This window comes from Antechinus flavipes, chromosome 4 (assembly GCF_016432865.1).
Source record: "Antechinus flavipes isolate AdamAnt ecotype Samford, QLD, Australia chromosome 4, AdamAnt_v2, whole genome shotgun sequence".
NCBI classification, from domain to species: domain Eukaryota; kingdom Metazoa; phylum Chordata; class Mammalia; order Dasyuromorphia; family Dasyuridae; genus Antechinus; species Antechinus flavipes.
In genome coordinates, this window is record NC_067401.1 from 13,062,467 (window position 1) to 13,073,527 (window position 11,061).

The 11,061-nt window shown below is 43.8% G+C and overlaps 1 long non-coding RNA gene across 1 annotated transcript; it reads left to right on the top strand.

The window, feature by feature from the left end:
• Positions 1-2,412: 2,412 nt before the first annotated feature.
• On the top strand, positions 2,413-4,797 carry LOC127558612 (uncharacterized). The gene is made up of 2 exons (XR_007952944.1): positions 2,413-3,661; positions 4,242-4,797. It is a non-coding gene; the product is annotated as an uncharacterized LOC127558612 (long non-coding RNA).
• Positions 4,798-11,061: the final 6,264 nt, after the last annotated feature.

Below are 11,061 nucleotides of genomic sequence, written 5' to 3' on the forward strand. Positions count from 1 at the left end.
CACAACCTCCTGATCCCCAAACAGTTCTGGAAGGGCCCTCAGGGATCATTTAGTCCAGTTACAGGTGAGGGCACTGAGGACAGGAGGCTGTGACATTGCCCAAACACCAAAGGGGGGATTTGAAACCAGGTTCTCTGCCTCCAGAGCCATGGCTTTCCCCTCCCAGGCTACCCCACCTCCATAAGATCAGGTTCAATGTGATTTATTTTTCTGTCTCCCTCAAAGCCAAATAGAGGAGCTCATGTTGGACAGAGGCAGCTTCTGATGGATGCTAACTGAGTGGTGAGTGAGATCATGAAGGGGCTCATCTGGACTCTCAGGGTCACAAGGCTCTGGATTAAACCTCTCTCCACAACTCAGCTCCTGCTAAATGTCAAGGCTCCTAGCTGCTCCCCAGGGAGGATCACAGCCCCAGAGCTTCCCCCACCAGCTTCCATATCAAACTGAGTGCTTACGGAACATCCTATCCTGACCCTGGAGCCAGAGCACCAAGAACCCGCCTGGGAGGCTCGTGGCCCCCGTGACCCTCCCTTCCCTTCCCAGCCTGCCTTTCCTGCCTCATACAATGATTGGTTGTGAGACCGGGAGCAATTCTCCCCCTCTCCTCGGGCCTCAGTCTCTCCCTCTGTAAGACGAGGGCTTTGGAGCGATGGCTCTGAGCCCTCCCCTCGAGCCGATGCCTTTTCTGGGGCGCAGGAGGTGCAGACATATGTGTTAGGGAGCAGTGATGGAGGCGGGGGGCAGAGGATGGGGGGCAGCCTGTCTCCGGTCCCCCCGCTGACTTTGCCGGACACGCCATGCACCCCTGTTTGATTTGCCAACCAACCCTTGGTGTCTCCTGCCTGAAATGTCAGAGAGAGGGAAACGACCAGCCCTCCCTGAAAAACAAAGGCCTTCACCTTGCTGTCTCTCGGCTCTGGCGAAAGACTGGATTTGGAGAGAAGGGAAGGGTCCAAGATAAAAAAGGTCGGGGAGGTGACCAGGAGGAGGGGGTGCCCTCAACCAGGTGGGCATCTGGGAGGGAAAAGTTTAGGAGGAAAGAGAAACAGGTGGGGCGTGTTGAGATGCCCAGGAGACATTCATCCTCAGGAAGAGGAGTCCCCGCTATGGGAGCACGGCCTCTGGGTCTGGTGACAAGGGGAGGAGCCAGTTTGAAGGGTTTCAGACTGTGGGGATTTCTGACTTAACACGTCAGCTTTGTTAAGTTTTGTTATCTCCCCTCGCACTGGGTATCATTTCCACTATTTCCTTACGGCTGCCTCTAGCAGACAGTCACCTCCTTGTAATGTTGCCTCTAATCAGCCGGACCTTTGGAAACTGGATAAACAAGCTAATTAGGAGCAAGGCTTGGGCCCGGGTCGGAAAAGGCTTGGAAAGCGCCAGAGCCGGCTCTTTCCCCACCTCGCTCGTGACTTTGGACAAGTCTCTGTGCGTGCTTCCCTGTCCAGTCAACACAAAACAAATCCCATTCGTTCATTCGTCTGCAGAAAGAGTGACTAGATGAGCCCTCCATGCACTCGAGACTCTAGAGGTCTCTTCTAGATTCTTGACCAAGAATTTCTTACACAAAGTACATTCTCCAGAGCCTTCCACTGCCCCAGAATGCATTTCACTCGTTTCTCCTAATGGACAGCACGTGCTAGCAAGATAAGCTGGAACCTACTGAAAGGGAAAGTCTCATGTTTCCTTGAGGAGCACAGAAGACCATATCCACTAACCATATATGTGTCTGTATGTGTGTGTATGCAATATAATAACAATATAAATTGTTATTCACATATATATACATACACTGTACACATATATCTAATATGTATATATGTGCATAACATGTATGCATATGTACATATATGTATATGACTGAGCAAATCTGGGACTCCTTTTCCTTAAATAAAAAATAAAATTGTTAGAATCAATGTCCTTGGACGTCCCTTCCGACTCTAAGATCTCTGTTCCTCAAGTTTGATCTGGAAGAAGAGAGAAGAAAATCCACCTCCCTCCATTATTTGCAGACGCTGGGGGCCATGAATATGTTGTTCAAGCTCAGTTGCTGTGCTGAACCATGTTCTCTCACCTTTCCCCCTTTATTTTTCTTTGTTCCTGGGCCCTTGGATCCAGACAGTTCTGGAGAAGAAAGTGAGACTTTGTCCAGCCCTCCCTCACCTAGATCCAATCCACCTCCCGACAAAGGATCATAGCAGCATAGAGAGAGGAACCATCGGGATCAACTCCCTCGTTTTACAGATGAGGAAACTAAGGCGCGGAACGTCTAATGATTTCCCCAGGGCCAGACAACTATAAAAAACAAATATATCAATAAAATGGTATCATTTTATGAATATTAATATGCACTTTTTAGTGGCCTGATTGTAACCATAATAACCAGCATGAAGGAGAATCAGGGCATGATGATCTGACATAGGAAATAAATAATTCTCTCGTTCCTTTTCTCCATCAAGAAAGGAAAAGGAGGGGATAGTCTTTGGGCCTCCAGCCCAGGTCAGGCAGGGATCATTCCCAGGTGAAGCAGGGAAAGGGAGCAGGCAAGAATCTAGAAAGAGAACAGCTCTTCAAGGGAGGGACTGGAGCTCCTGTCTCCGACAACCAACAGCCTTCCTGCACATTTCACCTGCTCTCCTCCAGCCTGGCCTGCCCTGGAACATCCTCTCCCTGGCCACCATCCCTCACCAGGCCATACTCATCTAGTCTCCTTCCTCCTTCTCCTGGAACTCTCCCTTTCTCAGCCAGATCACTGGGATCCTCCCTCCTCCTTCTCCTGGAACTCTCCCTTTCTCAGCCAGATCACTGGGTGGGGATTTCCACCTGCTCGTGAAAAACGCTGTGACTGCCTCACCGCTGCCCCCTCCCCACCTCAGCCCCAGCTGCTTCTCTGGGGACGGCTTGTTTGTTCTGAAGCTCTGTGGCTGCCTGTGACCTCGAGGAGGGGGAGTGCTATGGGGTCAGACCGACCCCTCACATCTTGGGTCTGGTGCTTTCCGAAGCCCTTTCCCAGCTCTGGTGACACCAGAGTCCCTGGGAGCCCAACAGGCCAGGTCCCGTTATCAGCATCTTACGAAGGAGTAAAACAAGGTCCACAGGCAGCAGGAGGCACAAGCCAATCAGCAGCAGGATCGGGCCCAGAACTTCAGTCAGTCCTCTTCCCACAAACCCAGCCTGCCTCCCAAGGCGGGCCACAAATCAGCGGCTTCTCACCCTGGCAATCCCAGAAGCGTCCCTCCCCTCCCGCAGGCAGTCCAGAGCTAAGAGGTAGGACCATGAAACAGTAATAACTAACCATGATGGCCTGCGTGCCAAGCTGTGTGATAAGCCCTTTAGTTATTATCTTACTTGGCCCTCACTTGGGAAGTGGTTCTATTATTATGCCCATTTTATAGATAAGGGCACTGAGACAGGGAGGGACTCTCCAGAGCACACGGTTAGTGAGTGTCCGAGGAGAACCGCCAAGGCTGGTTTTTCGGGCTCCGAAGCCATCCCACAGAACTGCTTTTCTTGGCTGGTGTTATATTTGGTCTGGCTGAGCTCACAGAAGTCAGATGCCATCAAAGCGTCGGGTCGCTTAGAACGCAGCCGAGCAGGGGAGCGGAGCCGCGTACATTGTAAGGCGATACGAGAAGGAAACACAGAAGCGATCAACAAACAGGTATGGAAAGCTCACTCTGTGCAAGGCACCCCCCTAGGTACTGGGTAGACAAAAAAAAATAAAATTAAGCAGTCCCTTCCTTCCAGGACCTTTACAATCCATCGACAGACAGAGAGTGACAATGGGAACAGGCCCCTGGCCCGAGAACGTACTTCAGTAGCTTTTCTGTGCCGTGTGGCTGTCTCTTTCAGGGTAGAAAATCCAATCCTTCCTCTACACTTTTCGTAGGAATGAATCTCCAAGTTGGAAATTCAGACATTTTGGCTCGGCCACCTCGAGCTTGGGAAGGGAATTTCTTGAACCCAAGTAGAAAACTACACTTATCCCTAGTTAATTTCATCTTTTTAGACTCGGCCCAGTTTCCTGGCCGGAGGACCCCATTTTCCTCAATGTAAAATAGCTTATACTGGGCTTATATCCCAAAGAGATCTTAAAGAAGGGAAAGGGACCCTTATGTCAAAACTGTGGCAGCCCTGTTCATACTGGCCAGAAACTGAAAACTGAGTGGCTGCCCATCAGTTGGAGAATGGCTGAATAAACTGTGGTATATGAATATTATGGAATATTATTGTTCTGTAAGGAATGACCAACAGAAGGATTTCAGAGATGCCTGGAGAGACTTACACGAACTGATGCTGAGTGAAATGAGCAGGACCAGGAGATCATTATACACTTCAATAACAATACTATATGAGGATCAATTCTGATGGATGTGGCCCTCTTCAAGAATGAGAAGATCCAAATCAGTTCCAATTGACCTGTAATGAACAGAACCAGCTACACCCAGAGAAAGAACACTGGGAAATGAGTGTGAATCACCATAATAATACTCTTTCTGGTATTGTTTGCTTGCATTTTTGTTTTTTTCTTCCCAGGTTACTTTTTACCTTCTTTCTAAATGCAATCTATCCTGTGCAACAAGATAACTATATAAGTCTGTATACATATATTGTATTTAACATATACTTTAACATATCTAACATGTATGGAACTATCTGCCATCTAGGGGAAGGGATGGAGGGAAAGAGGGAAAAAGTTGAAACAGAAGTTTTTGCAAAGGTCAATGTTGAAAAATTACCCGTGCATGTGTTTTGTATACAAAAAGCCATAATAAAAAAAGTTAAATCTATATATAATAGCTATTCATAATCATCCTTACGGTTATTAAGAAGAAAGGTCTCTGTAAATCTTCTATAGAAAAAGGAATTATTATTTTATGAGGCATTCCCACTGCCACTGTCATTCCACTACCATCACTGGGGAGGAGAAGAAAGCGGTTAAGATTGTGATTTGGTTGGAATGAGGGTGGAGCGGCAAATGCCTGCCAGCAGTCTGGCAGCTTCCCCATTGGCTGGGAGAGAGTCTGACTTGAAGAATCATGAACAAGCTTAAGCACGGTGTGGACTGCCCGAGTGGACAAGTCCCAAACTGTCCCTGTGCGCTTTTAGGACCTTTCGGACGGTTGGCCCAAATGGAGGTAATACAGCGTAACTGTAAAGTAGACTTCAGAATCACAGAAGATTAACGCTAGAAGCTAGGACTTCGGAACATAGTTTAGAGAGCTGGTGGAGACCTTAGAACGAGGATGTAAGAGCTAGCAAGGGTTTTAGGACACAGGATACTAGGATCTCAAAATGTCCCACCTGAAAGGACTCAGTCCACACAATGTCAGTTCTTGAAGGGATTTTAAAAGACTACCAGAAGAAGGGGAACCTTAGAACATAGAATGTCATAGTAGAAAGGGAACTTAGGACAAAGATTATAGGATGTCACAGCTGTAGGAACTTTAGGATACGGAATACAGAATGTCTTCACTGGGAAAGACTTCAGAACATAGATCATGGAATGTCACAGTTGAGGGGAACTTTAGAACAGATTGTCAGTCAGCAGGCACCGTAAATTTGAAAGTTAAAAGTAAATAGATAAAGGAGTGGAGACAAAGAGAACCAAAGTGACCTACCCAGAGTCACACGGTTAATAAGTGTCTGAGAAGAAATTCCAACGCTGGTTTTTCGGGCTCCAAAGCCGGTGCTCTAGCCATCCCACACCACTGCTTTTCTTGGCTAGTGTTATACTTGGTGGTCTGGCTGAGCTCACAGAAGACAGATGCCATTAAGGGGTCATCTAGTGCATTCCCTTCATTTTACAGAAGAGAAAACCGAGACCCAGAAAATGACTTGCCCCACGTCACACAAGAGCTAAGTGGTAGAACTAAAATTCTAGCTCGGATCCTCAGTCTATGAATCCCTTTATTCCTAGCAGGCAACACTTATCTCCCCTTTCATCTGGGACCTTGCTTTATCAATCATTCCTATTGTCTTTCTTCTTCAATCATTCCCTCTACTGGTTCCTTTCCCTCAGCTGCCTCTTTCCCTTAATTAAATTTAAAACTCCCTTGACCTCACGACCACCCTCAGATCACAGAATAAAAACTCTTTATTTCAAAGATGAACATAATGAGAGGTAATTTGCCTTGCCCAAGGTCACACAGTCAGTAAGGGGTCCAGATGTTTCATTCTGCCTAGTGCTCTTTCCACTACACTACATCATCTTCCTCCAAATGTCAATGAGTATCATGACTGTTATTATTAATAATACAATTAATCATGTTAGCTGTATATGTATATTTTAAAATGTACTCCTTATATGCTTTAAGGACACCCTGCTCCCTCTGGTTTGGATTCTAGATGAGTATAAAAAAAATTGTTGCCCTCTTCCTAATAATTGTAGAAATTACAGCTACAGAAGTCATTAGTCAACAAGAAGCAGGAAGCACCTACTATGTGCCAGGTACTCTGTGGCTAATAAAAAGGAGAAAAACAAGTTCCCTCAGGGAGCTTACTGTGAGAGGTTATTTATTCCAGAGGGTTAAACACAGGCATATAATTGGGAAATACTGGACAAAATAAATAAAAATGCAGTAGGACATAAATAACATTAATATGTGAATTTCTATGTCAATATGAGACCCCAAAGGATTGTTATGTATTTATAGTGGCCTCCATTTCTATTTGAGTTTGACACAGCTGATCTCGTCCAATCTCCTCTTTTTCCAAAGGTGAAGTTGGGGAAAATCAAAAAGATTTCACTTCCTGAGCTGAAATCCGGACTTAGACATTTACAAGCTATGTGACCCTGGACAAGTTACTCCACCCTGTTTGCCTCCATTTCCTCATCTGTAAAATATGCTGGAGATGGAAATGGCAGATTCCACCAGTATCTTTGCTAAGAAAGCTCCAAATGGAGTCATGGAGAGTTGTGCAAGACTAAAAAAACAACTAAAACAACCACCACTTTTTTTTTTTTTAAACAAAGTAAACTGAGCCTCAAGGAGGTAAAGTCAATTTACAGTCTTTGAATGTGCACTTACAATGCTCCAAGCTTTAGAAGGGATATATAGAAGAGACCCATGAAGTGACAACAGATTAGCAAGGGAAGGTGATCCAGCTGAGATCCAAAGCTAGGGTTCCTGACTCCAAATGCTTGCTACTTCCCATCATTTCTACTCTGCTGCCAAATGCTAAAAGAACAGCAAAAAGAACACTATATTTTAAAGTTTTAAAAGGTCACAGCACTATTAAACCTTGGCAAGATGAAGGTGGGAAAGAATGAGGAAGGAGTAGGTGGTATAAGTATTTTACCAATGAGAGAACAAAGCTCAGAAACTTTGAAGAGACCCTCACACACAAAGGTAGAGCCAGAGTTAGATGGATAAGCCAGGTTTCCCCTACAAGGAGAGCTGTCCAAGGTCAGAAAGGGCTGCCTGGAGAGGTAGTGAGTTCCCCCTCATTGGAGTCCCTTGAGGAATGGTTGAATGACCTGATCTTTTGGTTTTTTCCTTTATTCCTTTATTCCTATAATACAGGAAATGAAACAGTGGCATTCTTGGGTATAGAGTTAGGGAAAGTCTTAAATTAAGAAAACCAATCAGCTCTTTACTTTTAATTAAAAATGAGAAATTCCTACCTAGTAACAATGACACGGTCAAATCAAGTAATGGAATATTATAATTAAAAAAAAAAAAACCAAACAGACCCTTTGGATCTTTGAGTCCAACCTGCTCATTTGACAAATAAGAAACTCAGAGACGTTAAGTGATTTGCCCACATAGGTAAGTCAGTGACAAAGGTTAAGTGTCAAAATAAAATCGCTACTTTATAGGCGTTGGGTTATTTGGGGGCTTTTGACTAAAAAGTTCCAGAAATAAATTTCCAAAGGAAAAGTTTTCTGAACAACAGCTATTCTTCCTATTTAAATATTCTCCAGAGAACAACTGTACTAGGTATAACTCACCAATATTGATCAATGAGTACTCATAACTTCTATCAACCATTTCCTATGTTCCTTATAGAAAATCTGCTTTTTCCCATCAAACATGAGCATTACTATGCTTGCAATACATTCTCCTTTTTTAGTCAGCAAATAAATCATTTTTTAAATTTTAAAATGTCAATGTCCTTTTTTTAAAATATCTATCACTTTCCAATTAAAGACAGCCTCAGCAGTTCCCTTGGGTTTCATTATCATCTCTATTTAGATGATTCACAGATTTATATATAGAGCTCCAGCCTCCCATATTTCAGTGCTATATCACCACTTGCCTACTGGACATTTCAAACTGGATGTCCCAGATCCATCTCAAAAACTGACACATGCACAAAGGATATGAATAGATAATTTTCAGATGAAGAAATTGAAACCATTTCTAGTCAAATGAAAAGATGCTCTTTGATCACTTTTGATCAGAGAAATGCAAATTAAGACAACTCTGAGGTACCACTACACACCTGTCAGATTATCTAAGATGAGAGGAAAAGATGATGATAAATGTTGGTGGGGGTGTGGGAAAACTGGGACACTAATACATTGTTGGTGGAGTTGTGAACTGATTCAACCATTCTGGAAAGCAATCTGGAACTATGCCCAAAGGGCTATCAAACTGTGCATACTTTTTGATCCAGCAGTATATCTGTATCCCAAAGAGATCATAAAAAGGAAAAGGACATATGTGTGCAAAAATTTTTGTAATTGCAAGAAACTAGAAATTGGGCAGATGCCCATCAGTTGGAGAATAGATGAATAAGTTATGATATATGAAGGTAATGGAATATTATTGTTCTATAAGAAATGATCAAAGGATGATTTCAGAGAAGCCTGGAGAGATTGATATGAACTGATGTTGATTGAAATGAGCAGAATCAGGAGATCATCACACATGGCAATAAGATTATGTGATGATCAATTCTGATAGACGTGATTCTTTTCAACAATGGGATCATTCAGGCCAGTTCCAATGGTCCTGTGATGGAGAGAGCCATCTGCACCCAGAGAGAGGACTGTGGGAACTGAGTGTGGGTCATAACATAGCATTTTCTCTTTCTGTTGTTGTTTGCTTGCATTGTTTTCCTTCTCATTTTTATCTGATATTTTCTTATGCAGCATGAGAAATGTAGAAATATGGGTAGAAGAATTGCACGTGTTTAACATATATTAGATTACTTGCTGTCTAGGGGAGGGAGTGGGAAGAAAGGAGGGAAAAATTCAGAACACAAAGTTTTGCAAGGTTAAATGTTGAAAACAATCTAGGGCTGACAGCTGGGTGAGCATGGCCAAGTAGTTCCTTATGCTGGGGTTGAGGGACTCACTATTTGCCTTCTGTAGCTATGTTGGAGGTCCCCCAGCTGGACTGCTGATCCACTGGCTTCTAAACCAGGACGGAGTATCCAATGCTTCTATATTTTGGCTAAAAGCCTCCCAAGAGATTCCCCCTGCATGCAGAGGTCTATCCACCCCGGGTCCCTGTGCTGTGTCTGCACTGGGCCACCTCCCCTCTCCTGCCCAACTGAGACAGACCTTTCCTGAAGTTCTCCCAAAATATCTTCTCCTGGAAATTTGTTACAATCCATATATTTGTGGGTTCTGTCTCTCCAAATCCATGCAGAGACCTGATATGGTGTTGATCTGAGGGAAACCAGGAAGAACTCAGAGAAAGATTGTCTACTCTTTGCCATCTTAGCTCTGCCCCTCAACTTTTATTTTTTAAATAATTCTCTTGCATCATTCTCATTTCTTTTCTTAATTTTTCTACTACCTCTTTTACATGATTTTAAAAAATTCCTTTTTGAGCTCTTGCATGAATTCTTTCTAGGCTTGAGCGCACTTCCTGTTTTTCTTTGGAGTCTTACTCAGAGATGTTTTGACCCTAGTTGTCCTCTCCAGAGTTTGCCTGTTACCAAATCTTCCCTATTACCATAGTAACTTTCTATAGTTAGATTTTGTTGTTTTGTTTTTTGTTTTTTTTCCATTTGGGTTTTTTGTTCTTTCTTTCTTTCTTTCTTTCTTTCTTTCTTTTTCTTTCTTTCTTTCTTTCTTTCTTTCTTCTTTCTTTCTTTCTTTCTTTCTTTCTTTCTTCTTTCTTTCTTTTCTTTCTTTCTTTCCTTTCTTTCTTTCTTTCTTTCTTTTTACTTTTTTCCTTTCCTCTATATTTCCACTCTGCCCCCAGATGGAGTGGTTTTGCACTGGTGTTGCCCTGAGGCTCCCAGAGAACCCTCCTCTCTATTGTTGCACTGAGAGGCTGACCCTGCAGGAGGCCATAGGGATGTGACAGTTCACCTGGTGCTGATCCAGACCCAGAACTGGTGTATGTATGTGCTGAGGCTCCTACATTTGCTGGGGCTGCCCTGAAGCACAGGATGCCTGGCCACTAGAGGCTGCCTGTTTGCCCAGGGCCATGCTAAAGTAAATGGTGGTTCTCAGAGCGGAGTCTGCCTGTTCCCCTGGCTGTGCTGGGCAAGTGAGGGCTGCAATGTTCGCACAATATTCTCCACTGTTTTGCTGAGATGGGGCTGTTGTTGACTTACTGGGATACTTCCCGTCCTGAAGTTTGTTCTCCTTTTGCCTGAAACAGATCTTTCTGGGTGACCTTTCCAGATTCTTGGGCTAAAAGGTGGCTTCCCATCATCTGTCTGCTGATTCTGTTGTTCCAGGATTTGTTTGAGGGAACTATTTTATGGTTGTATGGAGGTGAATATGGGAGAGTTACGATGATTTACAGCTTATTCTGCCATCTTGGCTCCTGGAAGTTCAATCTGTGGGTTTTTTCAATATGAAGAAGAGGGACTGTTCCTCTCTAACCATCTGCTTCCTGCTACTGGTTTTTATTTTAACCAACTCCCACTTCCCCTTAGCAGAGTTTAATAATGAATAAATCTTGTTATTGTTGTAAGACAGAAGACTTCAGGACATAAGATCTGGGTTCCGCTGCTAATTAGCTGCTAACCTTGAATGAACTGCTACATGTCTGTTAAGTGATTTGTCTCTGGGCCCTCATTTCTTCAATTGAAATGAAGGGCGAAGACTACATGATCTCTAAGGTCCCCATAAGTCCCCAAATTCCAAAG